The sequence below is a fragment of the Chiloscyllium punctatum genome, chromosome 1 (genome assembly GCF_047496795.1).
Source record: "Chiloscyllium punctatum isolate Juve2018m chromosome 1, sChiPun1.3, whole genome shotgun sequence".
Taxonomy (NCBI): Eukaryota; Metazoa; Chordata; class Chondrichthyes; order Orectolobiformes; family Hemiscylliidae; genus Chiloscyllium; species Chiloscyllium punctatum.
Window position 1 is genome coordinate 131,798,969 of NC_092739.1, and position 16,868 is coordinate 131,815,836.

Genomic DNA, 16,868 nt, shown 5'->3' on the forward strand with positions numbered 1-16,868 from the left:
CTTCACCGCCAAACCCTAGCCATCAGATGCCTGGAGGAAGAACACCTCAGCTTCCACCTTGGGGCTTTCCAACCACACGACATCAACGTCAATTCCACTAGTTTCCTCATCTCCCCTCCCCCTGACTTCATCCCTGATCCAGCCTCCACAATCACCTGATGAAGGAGCGTCACTCCGAAAGCTAGTGTGCTTCCAATTAAACCTGTTGGACTATAACCTGGTGTTGTGTGATTTTTAACTTTGTACACCCGAGTCCAACACCGGCATCTCCGAATCTTGAAATACTATGGTATACAGGCTCTGGCTGAATGCTGGAAAATGAAATGCCAAGAGATGGATGTTTGATGATTGGTATGAATATGATGGGCTGGATAACCTCTTCCAATGCTGTAAAAACTCGGAAGGAGCCCTGATGAGTTGCCACAATGCATATTATACATAGTACACACTGCTACCACTATGCTTTGGTAGTGAAGGAAGTGAATGTTGACAGAGTGCTAATCAAGTAGGGTGCTTTGTCCTCAATGGTGCTAAGGTTGTTGAATGTTGTTGGAGCTGCACCCTCCAGGCAAGTGCCCTGAAGATGGTGAGCAGGTTTTGGGGAATTAGGAGGTGAGTTACTCACTGGAGTATTCCCTAGTCTCTATCTTGCTCTTGTATCTTTATGACTGGTCCAGCTCAGTTTCTGATCAATGGTAACCCCAGGATATTGAGAGGGGAGAATTCAGTGACAGTAATCCCACTATTAGGAGAGATGGTTAGTTCCTTTTGTTTGGAGATAGCATTGCTTGGCAAATGCGCAGCATGAATGTCATTTGCCACATACTAAAAAAAAGCCTGGAATTTGCCCAGGTCTTAATGCAGATGGACATTGACTTCTTCAGTATTGGAGGAATTGCAAATGATGCTGAATATTATTCAATCATCAGTTACCATCTCCATTCTTTACTTTATGATGGAGGGAAGGTCATTGATGCAGCAGCTGAAGATAGTTGAGCCTAGGACACTATCTAGAAGAACTTAGGATATTGTGGTGCAGTAGTGGTGCCCCTACCTCTGTGCCAGAAAGCCTTGGCTCAAACCCACCTGACCCAGGTATTAGATTAGATTCCCTACAGTGTGGAAACAGGTGATTTGGCCCAACAAGTGCACACCGACCCTCCATAGAGGAACCCACCCAGACCCATTTCCCTCTGACTAATGCACCTAACGCTATGGGCAATTTAGTACGATCTGCACATCTTTGGATTGTGGGAGGAAACCGGAGCACTCAGAGGAAAACCACGCAGACATGGGGAGAATGAGCAAACTCCACATAGACAGTCACCCATAACATATTTGAACATGTTAATTAAAAAATTCTACCTTGAGGACCTTCTGTAGCAGCCACCACCATTAGGACTGCTGACATCGCCGTGCAAAAGAGGTGGTGAAATAAATGTAAATAGTGGCATGCATTTGAAATTTAAGGAGGTGTCTACATTACAGCCACAACTGGAAAGCATATCGAGTTATTCGTGATCATTCTGCTATATAGATGCTACGTAGATGCAACTGTTCCTTTCTCCTCCAAAGGGGTTTTTGTATTGTGGTCATCAAAATAATATAACATCAATGTGGGGGGTATATTTTTATGATTTGGCATTTGCATCACAAACCTTTGTTCATTACATTTGGAGAATGATAAATTGTAAAACTGTGAATTGGGTGCACTGACCTTCTTGCCTGACACACATTGATGTTGTACAAACTCTGTGCCAACTTGTAAAGCTGACACATTAAGAACATAATTTAAGAAGAGAAGAAGGCTATTAAAGCATAACCATTCCACCCTCTTTTAGGAGATTTATTCTTCACCAACCAAGCTCTTTAGTGGGTCCCAAAACTGATTGTAAACACTGTCTTGTTTCTTTCATGATCATGCCTGGATTACTTCACACATTTGAAAGCTCCTGCATAACAGGGGCAGCATAACTGATGCCCAAATTGCATAGTGAGAGGGTTGCAGTGCGCAATGTCTTTGCAAACTGGGATATCCAGATGATCCAAGCTCCTTTTATAATATAATTTAATATGTCCACTGTGCTACTTCTGTCTTGCATTGCTGGTGAGCCAGAGGTTATTTAGAAGAGGACATGAAGCCTTGAAGGCCATAGCTTCAAACTAAAGAGAAGGACTCTTCCTAACTGCTGGCGGCAAGAGAAGGGTTTGATGAATAATTCAGAAGGTAAAATCAGGCAAACTGGAGAATAAGACACACTGGACTGGTCCAACCCAACTTGTTCACTTCAAGTTGGTGTCCAATAAATTCATTTCCCAGTATTACTTTTTTTTAATGGCTTATCCCTCGGAGAACCTGCTGCATCTGCATGTAGTCATAATTTATACTGCTCTTGTCGGTATACAGAGCCTGGTGTCATAATCATCACAGCCTACAAAAACCGATGAATGTTCTTTGCCACAAAATGCAACATGCTATAAAGCAGGCCCACCAGCCTGTGTACTGAGAATGGGGCACACAGGTCTGTGTCGGGCTGAGAATCTAGTGTAATAGTGTTCCCCTTGTCAGTATGCCTTGGAGTTAATAAAAACAAAGGATTGCAACCACTGTTGTTGTTCATCAGAGTGAAATTGAGTAATAACCGTTTCAACAAAATCCCTGCTCATAGATCCAAACGTACAGGCATTTTTTTTGCCAGTAACAGGCAGCTGTAATATTGATGTATAATACCTTCCCAATGAGCTGAATGAAGTGTTCAGATTGCTGCGAATTGCCGTATTGGCTGCAAATGATACAATCTGAGATGAGATTGTGTCGTGGTGTCTGACTCTCTCTTCTCTTTGCCTGCACAGAATTTTAATTCACTGGCGTTTACACTGGGAATGAGAAAGAAACACATAGATGTCTTTTTTTCTTTCTAGAGCTGCCGAGGCTATTAGAAAACAAACTTACTCCACCAAAAACGTTAAATAAAATGTGAAGAAACAACAACAAATATAGTGAGTAGCAAATAAAGGCCTGTCTTTTGGAGTGAACTCCCCTCTGAAAAACAATCTCAACCAAAATAATTACTTGTCATTCTCAGTCAGATTTTATGTGTTTCTGTTTTTCAGTCTTTGTAATATATGCCCTTTTAGTAAGGCATCTAGCCATCAAAGTGTTACCTAATGGAAAGGTTATGTTTGGTTCTTTGAAGGGAAGTGTCATGGAAGGTTAAACTTTCAATGTAAATCATTTGCCCCATTAGGTAATACTGAAAAAGTCTTCTGAATATTGTGAAAACTTTATTGTTTCAGTCTTCTTTCTCATTGCTGCAGGCTGTCTACTCGTGCAATGAATTTCTCAGGACCCAACAGTTACAGGAGTGTCATGACCCAGGTTCACAGCATATTCACAGCATAACCTACGTGCCACTAATCAAGAAAGAACTAAGTAAGCAGTAGATAGGAAATGGGTCCTCTGACACATTAGTAATGTCCCTGTCTCTAAGCCAGAAGGCCCAGATTCAAGTCTCACCTACTTCAGATACATGTTATGACACCTCTGAACAAGTTGATTAAATAAATTCTATAGCAGTTAGGAAGCATCTTACAAAGACGTAATGGAACACTGAAACTATGACCTCATACATACACCTTTTAGTATCGAAAAAGGTTGCAGCTTGGTATAAGAGCAGTTTGTTTTTGAAAATGTTCATTTACAAATCTGTGTAGTTCTGGCCAGGTCAGCATTTGTTACCCATTGCTAATTGCCCATTGAGTCATTTTTTTGGAAACAATCATGTGGCTTGCTAAACAAATTCAGAAGGCAGATAAATATCAATCACAACTACCATGGGACTGGGAGCACATGTAAGCCATACCAGGTAAGGAGAGCAGATTTCCTTCCCGAAAGAGCATTTCTGAACTCATTTGATGTTTAAGAGCAAAGCAGTGGTTTTATAGTCACTATTTCTGATATTAAACTTTAATTCCAAATTTATCAATATGAACTTAATTTTCCCAGATGTCTTGATCAGATTTAAACAAATGATATAGGATTATGAGTCCTGTAACTTAAACATATGCTCTATACTTGACTACAATGCAGCTTAATGGAGCAGCTAAAGTATAGCCATACAGATCAAGTAAAATGAGATCCACTAATATTATGTTCCAGATACTTAAAATACTGCACCATTCATATAATGTTTCCAGAAAATATCCTTTCGGATATTTTGGGATTTGGATTAAAATTGTGTCTACTCCATTCCAGCACTGGCACCTCCAAATCATTCAGATATGGGGTAATAATTCTTGTATTACATCTAATTCAGTAAGGACATGACTCACCTTCATTTATATGAAAAGATTTGTGTAAATTAATCATGATAAGAGGTTACAAGGTTAATAGAGGCGTGAGCACTTAAAAACTTTAAAATATTGAAAGATTAAATACAGTTTGCATGTCAATGACAATGGATTTTTGCAATTGCCTCTCTTTACTTACATAACAAAACCCTTAGAAGAGACACCCAAAGTCCCAGAATATAATAGTGATGAATTGACTAATGTTATTTTCAAAGTTCTAAATGTTAGAGTTGCAATGACAGACATTTAGAAATGTCTCATAACATTCAGCTTGCATTACATTCCAGTGAGAAAGAATACACCATCTCAGAAGAATACACCATCTATGGTGGAGTAAGAAAGTTCACAGTAATATCATACTGAAAGAAAACCATACAATTCTGCAAAGAATGTTGCAAGGTCAGAAAATTGGATAGAAGATGGAGACAGCAAAGCATGACAAAAAAAGGATATTATTAAATTAAAGAGGGCTCAGAAAAGATTAACCAACATGATGCTGATACTGGAGGCTTTGAGTTATAAGGAGAGGTTGGAAAGGCTGGGAGTTTTTTCACTGGAGCACAGGAAGTTGAGGGGTGACCTTATAGAGATTTATAAAATCATAAGGGGCATAGGTCAGGCCAAGGGTCTTTCCCTTGTGTGGGAAAGTTCAAAAGTAGGGAGCATATTTTTGAGGTGAGAGGAGAAAGATTTAAAAGGGAGCAAAAACAGAAATGGCTGGAAAAGCTCAACAGGTGTGGCAGCATCTGTGGAGAGAAATCAGAGTTAATGTTTCTGGTCCAGTGACCCTTCTTCAGATCCAAAATGTTAACTCTGATTTCTCTTCACAGATGCTGCCAGACATGCTGAACTTTTCCCACAATTTCTGTTTTTGTTTCTGATTTACAGCATCCGCAGTTCTTTTGGTTTTTATTAAGATTTAGGAGGCACCTTGAGGGCAACCTTTTCACACAGTGGGTGATTCACATGTGGAATGAACTGCCAGAGGAAGTGGTGGATGTAGGTACAGTTACAACATTTAAGTGACATTTGGATAGTTACAAGAATAGGAAAGGTTTCGAGGGATATACACCAAATGCAAATAAGCGTGACTAGTTCAGTTGGAAAACTTGGTCAGCATCGATGAATTGGGCCATGTTAATTGACTCCATGACTCTGATTTTCTTACGAAGTTATCCCAATCCAATAACTGCATTATAATCTTAAAACACAGCCAGATGATAAATGAAACGGGACCATTTTGAGACTCACAGGAGTACTCCTGTCTCCTTATTTCCTTGGAAATCCAATGGGGATGTTCTTACTTAGAACTCAATACTTATTTGAACTTACAAAGGTGTAAATTTTGTTTGTTGCTTAAAGAATCTAAATTTAATTGTAATTAATATATCACCCCAATATGTAAGAACTTATTTATAAATCCTCAAGAATCACGAAAAATATTCAAAACGTAAACTGGTATTTTCGTTTCACTGAATTCACTTCAGTGTCTCTCAGTATCAAGGTATAACAATTAGAGTCTGGGGATAATATTTCTCTCATTAACTAGGATAAATCATCTTATGAACTCTGTAGTATTCCCTCAGGAAATTAAAGTCAATGTAATTTTAATAATTGATAGATATTTACTTTATAACGTAACAATCCTTGAAATTGAACATTGGCTACTGGAAGTAAAATTGTAATGTCTATTTGTTCCCAGAATTGGTAATTTTTATGATTTGATATCCCACAAAACTATGAATTGCATGTTTTGTTCTTAAATAAACTACTAACTTGTTTAGAATTTACACGGTCTCATGTTGTCTTCTGTACTGCTGACTTGTGATACTCTTTGGTGCAAAGGTAGATGAATGAGGAGAGATTTCTGGACCCTTATAACAGAACACAGAGTATTAAAATCTGGTTGAGATTTGTTTAAAAGACTATCTGTATGACAGTAGTACTCTCAACATGTTCCTTTCCTTTGAAGAGAGATGGATCATTCCTGCAGACCAATTATTATTAATGCGTCTTCCTCAACCTACAAGTGAGAGGGTTATTTCAATTATACCAAATCTGGCAAGGTCCCAAAAAAACGATCCAGAATTGCAACCTAATACAAACTGAATTCTCAGTAAATATGAACTGACTCACCAATGTTGTGCCTTTTATGCTTAACGTATTAGTATCTTAGTTAAATGCACAATGGAAAGAGTTGCATTAACGCAACACCTTTGTAAACAACGGGAATCCCACGTGCTTAAGAGTTAACAAATTATGTTTCTATTGTATTTTGAATAGTAATACAATGCAGCAGCAAATAATATAGCAAACTCCCACAAACAACTCATGGCAATAGCACATAATTTGTTCTTGTGATATTGCTATGGGATAAATATTGACCATAATATTATAGATACATGTCCTGCTCTACATACTGTACGATCTTTTACATTCACTTTAAAGCAGACAGGGTTTTAGTTTACCATTATTCCCAAACATTTCCCAAATTTTGTGTTTAGACTGTGGAGTGGGACTTGAATCTCCAACCTTCTCTCAGAGGTGAGAGTGCTATCAGTTGAGCTACAGTTGCCATTTGATATAATGGGCAAACATGTTCCAAAAATGCAAAACCTCAGCAGCTCTGGCATCATCTGTGAGTAAAGAAACAGAGTTAATGTTTTGATTCCGATCTACTTCTATTGACAGGGGCAAAGGAGGAACCAAGTAAACAGAAGGTATGGAGACCCAATGCAAAATGCATAGGGGTTGCTAATTGTGGTAAAAGAGAAATAGGGATGCAAAAGTTGTGTAAGTTAGGGCATGAAAGGTTGCAAATAGGTCCTCTTGGCTAAAAGCAAAGTCAACAAATCACCATGTGGTCTCCTTTATACTGGGGACAGCAAACACAGGCTGACCACTTGGAAGAATACCACTGCTCTATCTGTTAGAATGCCCCTGAGCTTGCTTTGCCCACTTTGCTGTCAGGCTAACATTTCTGTCTTGGGCCTGCTGTAATGTTCCAATGAAGCACAACATAAGCTTGAAGAACAACACCTCAATTTCCACTTAAGCACTTTACAGCCTTGAGGTCATAGAACGTAGAATCTCTACAGTGTGGAAGCAGGCTGTTTGGCCCATCGAGTTCACACCAACCCTCTGAAGAGTGTCCTATCTACACCCACTCTCCTACCTAATCCCCATAACCCTGCATTTCCCATGGCCAACCCACCTAACCTGCACATTTTTAGACTGTGGGAGGAAACTGGAGAACCCAGCGTAAACACAAACAGACACAGGGAGAATGTACAAATCCATGCAGACAGTTGCTCAAGGGTGGAATTGAACGCAGGACCCTGGTGCTGTGAGGCAGCAGTGCTAACCACTGAGCCACCATGATGTCCCCAAAAAAGGTCTCAACATTGAATTCAGTAACTTCAGAAACCGATCACATTACTCAATGTGTTACAAATGATCTTGAAGTTAGCCATAGTTAAAATATTGTATAATTCTCTAACACTACACAAAGCAGACACTTGTTCCTACATTCAACTGTCAATCAATGATGAATTAGCTGATCACAGCAATCTGTCTCTGTGTCTTTGAGCTATACAAGTGAAGTTAACCAGGATTCCTGCTCCATATTTGGGTTCAAATGGGAATGTGTGTGTACATGCACACATGTTTCTGTAAGTGTGTGACTCTGCAGAGAATATCCACCACAATCAAATCATCCATTGGCCCTCACTGTTTCAATTCATGTGAAGAATAGATAGTTCAATGCGGTGCTGGAGAGTTACATGTACCCTCTCACAAGAAAAGGGTACAATAGCACAGTAGCTCAGTGGTAAGCACTGCTGCCTCACAGGACCAGAGACCTGGGTTCGCTTCCAGCCTCAGGGGACTGTCTGTGTGGAGTTTGCACGTTCTCCCTATGCCTGTGTGGGCTTCTGCTGGGTGCTCTAGTTTCCTCCCACAGTCCAAAGGTTAGGTAAATTGACCATGTTGAATTACCCATATTGTTCAGGGGTGTGTAGATTAGGTGCACTAGTGAGGGGATATGCAGGATTACACGGATAGAGTAGGGGGTTGGGTAGGTGTGGACTTGTTGGGCTGGATGGCCTGTTTCCACACTCTAGGATTCTATAAAAAAACTTCAAAGAAACCTAAACAGAGTTAAGTTTTCATCTACTGACCTGTCCTGAAGAACAGTCACTAGACTCAAAGTATTAACTCTGCTTTCTCTCCATGTATGTTGCCAGATCTTCCGACTATTCAAAGTTCAGTGGGCTTCAGTTTGCATTTAGAGAAGTGGAGACTTTAGGATGTTGAAATCTTTCTGCCTGAAGAGAGCATTATTGAGTCACTTCTGCGCCCATAGATCACTAACAGGAACAGCACAAGGGGAAAGGTTGAAGATGCTGGCAGATCTGTCATGGGCAGAACTTACCTTTCCAATTACAAATCTTCCATATCCCCTAACATTGAGGGAAGTGCTGCTGAAAAAATTATTAAGAAAATCTGGTAAAGCCATGAAACTTCTGGTATGAAGTAATTCAGCACTATTAGTTTGAGAAGTGTCTGACTGAAAACTATCATGCCTTAATGATCCATACGTAGGACTGAGAAACATCACAATTATCACCATACCACAAACGACAGCATTGTTAGGAGGTGATGTGCTAATTGAAAAGTTTCAATATTTAGAGAATCCCTGTGTGCCTCTGATTATCATATTTCAATCCATTGCTACAGAATATGAAAGTTCAATCTGTCCATGTGTTATATGTTGGGAAATCTAAGTGAATGTATGCATGAACCAGGAATTGTTAAATAATACAGTAAGTCATTGAAAGATGAATGGACTAAAGGTAAGCTTGTAAGAATAAATGGGAACTTTGGAAGCTTACAATAAAATAGTGATTTGAAGATGCCATTTCAGGAATGCCACTGTACATTGCAACCTTCTTCTAGTCATACCTCCAGTGATGGTTATAGACTACAAGCTTCCTCCTTTGGATTCAACTCAGGCTTATCAAAATAAAATGCTGCTCTGGACTTTCCTCTGGAAGGTCAGGCAGGAAATGGTGCTGAGTTGTCAAATGCTGAGTCCTTCTCTCCGAAAACTTGCTGGGATCATTTACTCCCGCACTCCTGGGGCACAATGCAACACCCCATTCCTGTCCTACCAATCGTGAGCAAGTGGTGGTAAGAGGACATGGCTTGAAATACCACTCCTTTTTCCTCAGCCACCATATTAGAGCTGCCGATTCAAAGAGTTGTTGGAGCCTATTCCTGCTGGCTCACAGGAAGAAGAATGCTACACAGACTAAAATAGAACTAGCTAGATCCACAGTGATTTGTCAGATGGATTGCTTTGGTGTGCTGCATTTGAATCCACAATTAAACATAGTCATATGAAACTTGGAGCAGGGGAGGCCATTCATCCCTTTGATACTGTTCCACATTTAATAGGATCAGGGCTGATCCTCTAGCTCAGTGCAATATTCTTGCTTTCTCTCCATATACATGGATGCCTTTAAAATCTCCAAGTTTTATCTACCTCTTTCTTGAACATATTCAGTGAATTAGCCTCCACATCATTCCGAGGCAGGGAGTTCCCTACCCTTTGAGTGAAGAAATATTTCTCCACCTAAGTCATAAATGGTCTACTCCATACACTGAGACTACGTTCCTGGTTTTAGACTCCACATCTAAGGAAAACATCGTACCTGAATCTAGTCTGTTCTATCCCATATTTCATTCAGATCCCCTTTCATTCTTCTGAATACAGGCCCAGTTGAAACAATCTGGCCTTGTATGACAGTCCTGCCATCCCAATAGCAGCCCAGTGAACATCCACTGCACATCCACTATGGCTAGTAGATTAGATTAGGTTACTTACAGTATGGAAACAGGCCCTTCGGCCCAACAAGTCCACACCGACCCTCCGAGAGCAACCCACCCAGACCCATTCCCCGACAATTTATCCCATCACCTAACACTACAGGCAATTCAGCATGGCCAATTCACCTGACCTGCACAAAGCTGGGTGGCAGGGTGAAATGTGAGGAAGATGTTAAGAGATTATAGGGTGGCCTGGACAGGCTAGGTGAGTGGGCAGATGCATGGCAGATGCAGTTTAATGTGGATAAATGTATGGTTATCCACTTTGGTGGCAAGAACAGGAAAGCAGATTACTACCTAAATGGAGTCATGTTAGGTAAAGGGGCAGTACAAAGAGATCTGGGTGTTCTTGTACACCAGTCAATGAAGGCAAGCATGCAGGTACAGCAGGTAGTGAAGAAGGCTAATAGCATGCTGGCCTTCGTAACAAGGGGGATTGAGTATAGAAGCAAAGAGGTTCTTCTGCAGCTGTACAGGGCCCTGGTGAGACCGCACCTGGAGTACTGTGTGCAGTTCTGGTCTCCAAATTTGAGGAAAGACATTCTGGCTATTGAGGGAGTGCAGCGTAGGTTCATGAGGTCAATGCCTGGAATGGTAGGACTATCTTATGTTGAAAGATTGGAGCGACTGGGCTTGTATACCCTTGAGTTTAGAAGACTGAGAGGGGATCTAATTGAGACGTATTAGATTATTAAAGGATTGGACACTCTGGAGGCAGGAAACAAGTTTCCGCTGATGGGTGAGTCCTGAACCAGAAGACACAGCTTAAAAATAAGGGGTAGACCATTTAGGACAGAGATGAGGAGAAACTTCTTCACCCAGAGAGTAGTGGGTGTGTGGAATGCTCTGCCCCAGAAGGCAGTGGGGCCCAATCTCTGGATTCATTTAAGAAATAGTTGGATAGAGCTCTCAAGGATAGTGGAATCAAGGGTTATGGAGATAAGGCAGGAGCAGGATACTGATTGAGGATGATCAGCCTTGATTATAATGAATGGTGGTGCAGGCTCGAAGGGCAGAATGGCCTACTCCTGCACCTATTGTCTATTATCTTTGGACTGTGGGAGGAAACCAGAGCACCCAGAGGAAACCCATGCAGACACAGGGAGAATGTGCAAACTCCACACAGACAGTTGCCTGAAGTGGGAATTGAACCCAGGTCTCTGGCGCTGTGAGGCTGCAGTGCTAACCACTGTACCTCCGTGCCGCCCAGTAGCCTTTCTTAGATGGGGAAACCAAAACTCCATACAGATGTAGTCTCATCAAGGTCCTGCATAACTCTCGTAAGGCATCCCTAATTCTGAACATAAACCCTCTTAGAACGAAGGGCAATTTGCCTTCATAATTTGTTTGCTGCACTCGTCATTGTCTGGGTGTGCAAGGACTCCCAGTTCCCTTTGCACATCCACAATTCCAAATACACAATTTTAACAATTCCCTTCCTTTCTGTTTTTTTTGCATCAAAGTGTGTCACTTCACATTTAGATGATCTTCATGGGATTTTTGCAACCTCTGGACAGAGGAAAGCAACGCAGTTTCCTCAGAGATCTCCAGTTATAGTGACATAGGAGAAAGGAGAGAAGGATCTGCATGTGTGACACAGAAATCAGAGAGTCAAAGGCTTCCTCTGGCCCCTCAATCTGAAGCATTATTTCTGATCCTCTCGTCACCGACCTTTCCAGACTTGCTGTGTATTTCCAGGCATTTTAGTTTCTGTTGGCCCTAGCTGCTAGTACACTTCCTTTCTATCTAAACTCCCACAAACAGCTGCTTCAAGGCAGAAAATAATATTTTGGGTTAATGTAAATGAGTAGTTAGCAGGAGTTAATTCTATCATTAATGTGAGGAAATTTCCAAAGTTTCAAAAGGTTCTTCACCATCAGGAATTGCATCATTTCATTTCTGGGTAGATTAGTTAATAGACGATTTATTACCCTGATTAGTTAATTCCAACATTATTGCATCCTCCAATTGCCAAGATAACACAAGGTGACTGAGATGGCCCATCACCGTTCCTCATCTCGTCCAAAAGGATCAACAGCTAGTTTCTCTGATGAAAATGATGAATTGTAAGCTGACGTTTAAATGACAGTTTTAACCTATTCCACTGTTTGGGGAACTGACAGAATTAGCGCAACTCTGATTTTACACATCAGCTCATTTCACCTCTCTTTGAAATTGAGGTGTAAAACCAGTGTGCCACTCAAGTCCTCTTGTTTCCTGCTCTATCATTTAGGTTCAAAATACCCAAGAGGCCAAACTAATGAAAAGCAGAACCACCTGTACACTGATATGCGTGTAAACTGACTGCGCTATCAGTCAATAATGCCACAAGAGGAAGAAACATACTGAGCAGGAAAAGGGAGAGGGACCAGCCTTTGGGTTGTCCCTCTGGAAGAGATTGTGCAAGGGTGTGAAAAAGAATCATTCTAAGACATGGAGTGACTGTAATTCAATTTGTAAATGTGAATCAACTGCTCAGAATGCCTTTTCCCCACTCTTCCCAATTTAACAAAAATATTATTATCACTATCTGCTCACTTTCATGATGTAGCATTTCTCAGTCACTGGGTTGAATTTTCGCCACTGTTTGGAAAACAAGAGAGAGGGTGAAATGATGGAGAAAGCTGTCAGGGGCAGAGACTGGCCTCTTCCCATCGGAACATGATTGCCAGCAACAGGAATGTTTATGGTTCAGATGCCTGTGAATGGCTGAGCCAAGCATCACATCATGGGCTCTTTTGTCTAAAACTGGGCAGGGTGAGAGTTGCCACTTTATTGCAGAGACCACCCGGTGAAACCTGGAAACTGCCCAGCATGGTCTGGGGTGTGGACCTTTTAATGAGCACTCTTAAAACCCACAGAAGGGGGGGGGGGGGTCTAATGCCAAAGGCCATCATAACAGCCACAGTGCATGCGCCACCTTTGCCCTCTTACCAGAACGTGGCTGCTAGAGATGCCTGTCCAGCCTTAACTCTCTTCCAGGAATCCCCATCATTGAAGCTGCCTCTGCCTTGTATCTGCAGCCTCAGCAATGACCAATGATATATCTCAGTAATACTCATGAGGCTGCTGAACTGCGGATTGTCCCAGCAGCTCCTGGAGGTGGGCCTCAGTGTTCATTTGGGAATGGGACACCACCAGCAATATACTGCTTTGGGTGCCACTGAATTGTTCCCAACCATTTTCCACCCCCGAATGGGACCAAACAACAATCATTCTACGTAGCTATGGAGAAGGAGAGGATTAGGCAAAATGGGAGGATATTTAATTGGGGAAGAGGAAACTATGATGCGATTAGACATGATTAGGAAGCATGGATTGGGAGCAATTGTTCCATGGTAAAGGCACTATAGACATGTGGAGACTGTTTAAGGAACAGTTGTTGCGAGTGATGAATAAATATGTCCCTCTGAGACAGGTAAGAAGGGGTAAGAGGAAGTGAGGACCGCAGATGCTGGAGATCAGAGCTTAAAAATGTGTTGTTGGAAAAGCGCAGCAGGTCAGGCAGCATCAAAGAAGCAGGAGAATCGACATTTCGGGCAGATTCCTGAAGAAGGGCTTATGCCCAAAACGTCGATTCTCCTGTTCCTTTGATGCTGCCTGACCTGCTGTGCTTTTCCAGCAACACATTTTTAAGAAGGGGTAAGATAAAGGAACCTTGGATGACGAGAGCAGTGGAGCTTCTCGTCAAAAGGAAGAAGGTAGCTTACATAAGGTGGAGGAAGTTAGGGTCAAGCTCAGATCTAGAAGATTACAGGAGGTGAGGAAGGAGCTTAAAAATGGTCTGAGGAGAGCCAGGAGGGGGCACGAGAAAGGCTTGGGAGAACGGATTAGGGAGAAGACAAAGGCATTTTACACTTATGTGAGGAATAAGAGAATGGTCAAAGAAACAGTAGGGCCGATCAGGGATAGCATAGGAAACTTGTGTGTGGAGTCTGAGGAGGTAGGGGAGGCCCTAAATGAGTTTTTTGCTTCAGTCTTTACGAAAGAAACAAACTTTGTAGTGAATAAAACCTTTGAAGAGCAGGTGTGCATGCTGGAATGGATAGAGATAGAGGAAGCTGATGTGCTGAAAATTTTGTTAAACATTAAGATTGACAAGTCGCCAGGCCCAGACCAGATTTGTCCTCAGCTGCTTTGGGAAACGAGAAATGCAATTGCTTTGCCACTTGCGAAGATCTTTGCATCCTCGCTCTCCACTGGAGTCGTAACTGAGGACTGGAGAGAGGCAAATGTAATTCCTCTCTTCAAGAAAGGAAATAGGGAAATCCCCGGCAATTACAGACCAGTAAGTCTCACGTCTGTCATCTGCAAGGTGTTAGAAAGGATTCTGAGGGATAGGATTTATGACCGTCTGGAAGAGCATGGCTTGATTAAATACAGTCAACGTGGCTTTGTGAGGGGCAGGTCATGAATTTATCGAGTTCTTTAAGGATGTGACTAGAAAAGTTGATGAGGGTCGAGCTGTGGATGTGGTGTATATGGACTTCAGCAAGGCATTTGATAAGGTTCCCCATGGTAGGCTTATTCAGAAGGTCAGGAGGAATGGGATACAGGGGAACTCAGCTATCTGGGTACAGAATTGGCTGGTCAACAGAAAACAGCGAGTGGTAGTAGAAGGAAAATATTCTGCCTGGAAGTCAGTGGTGAGTGGTGTTCCACAGGGCTTTGTCCTTGGGCCTCTACTCTTTGAAATTTTTATTAATGACTTGGATGAGGGTATTGAAGGATGGGTCAGCAAGTTTGCAGACGACACAAAGGTTGGAGGTGACGTTGACAGTATAGAGGGCTGTTGTAGGCTGCAGCAGGACATTGACAGGATGCAGAGATGGGCTGAGAGGTGGCAGATGGAGTTCAACCTGGATAAATGCGAGGTGATGCATTTTGGAAGGTCGAATTTGAAAGCTGAGTACAGGATTAAGGATAGGATTCTTGGCAGTGTGGAGGAACAGAGGGATCTTGGTGTGCAGGTACATAGATCTCTTAAAATGGCCACCCAAGTGGACAGGGTTATTAAGAAAGCATATGGTGTTTTGGCTTTCATTAACAGGGGGATTGAGTTTAAGAGTCGTGAGATCTTGTTGCAGCTCTATAAAACTTTGGTTAGACCGCACTTGGAATACTGCGTCCAGTTCTGGTCGCCCTATTATAGGAAAGATGTGGATGCTTTGGAGAGGGTTCAGAGGAGGCTTACCAGGATGCTGCCTGGACTGTAGGGCTTATCTTATGAAGTGAGGTTGACTGAGCTCGGACTTTTTTCATTGGAGAAAAGGAGGAAGAGAGGGGACCTAATTGAGGTGTACAAGATAATGAGAGGCATAGATAGAGTCGATAGCCAGAGACTATTTCCTAGGGCAGAAATGGCTAACACGAGGGGTCATAGTTTTAAGCTGGTTGGAGGAAAGTATAGAGGGAATGTCAGAGGTGGGTTCTTTACACAGAATGCGTTGCCAGCAGCAGTTGTGGAAGCAAGGTCATTGGGGACATTTAAGAGACTCCTGGACATGCATATGGTCACAGAAATTTGAGGGTGCATACATGAGGAACAATGGTCGGCACAACATCCCGGGCTGAAGGGCCTATTCTGTGCTGTACTGATCTATGTTCCATGTTCTATAAAAACTCAGCCCATCATTACATGAAATTACATCATAATTACAGCATGGAAACAGACCATTCAGCCCAAATGGTCTCCACCAATGTCTATCCTCCACAGCAGCCTGACCCTTCATTAAATCCTACCAGCAGATCCTCCTAAAGCTTGTTATTTTTCAATATGGTCTTCTTTCTTTTTAATTGTAGTAGTGTTTAACTGTCTCTCCATCTCAGAAAAGACAGCAGTAAAATGGTAATATGCCAGAACATCAACACAAGAGCACACCAAAGCTTTTAAAACTCACTTTTTACATGACAATATAAGATCAAAACAGACCATGTGAAAATGCAACGTAATCATTCTTATTTAGTACAAAGTACTGTCATTATCCATCGACTAAGACCTATTTAACCTGATTTTATTCAGTGTTTATTAGATTCTATTGTCCACTTCTGTGCAGATGAAAAACTGTTGCATGTTTACTTGCTACAGTATGATATCTGCCAGGTCACTGAAAACTATAGAAATGTTGGAGAATTATTCTATTTTGGGATGATGGTGCATCTTTTTGTCATTTTTACTTTTTGTGCTGGATATTATATTGCCATAAATGAGATATTTCTCTGAGCTGGCATCTTTACTTATGCAAATAATCTATTGATCAATGCTTGTCATAAAAGATTACTTGGAATATTTGCTGAGCCTTACATCAGAGAAGCAATTACAACCACCCAGGCAATAGTGCATTAGGTATTTTCTCTCCCAGGTGCAGTGCAAGTTCATGGTTTCATCTCGTATGTGCAAAGTGGTCGTCAATCATAGTCAGAGCAGCATGATGGGATTGCTCCAGTTCAGGGTACTCTGGCTAGGGAGGGAAAAAATGAGCTTCCTGATTGATGCTTGGCGATTCTGCTGGAATGTGAGCATCAGACAAGGGCAGGATCAGGTCTGGCTTTGATATGCCTTTCAGTCAAATAACATGCGTTGACACTTCACCCGCACAGCTCACAGACTCAGCAAAGGCCCAGCTTGG

At 41.7% G+C, this 16,868-nt stretch overlaps 1 protein-coding gene across 2 annotated transcripts in view; it reads right to left on the reverse strand.

The window, feature by feature from the left end:
* The window catches only part of dcc (DCC netrin 1 receptor), a 1,336,447-nt gene that overhangs the window by 971,446 nt on the left and 348,133 nt on the right, over positions 1–16,868 (reverse strand). The window lies entirely within an intron of this gene.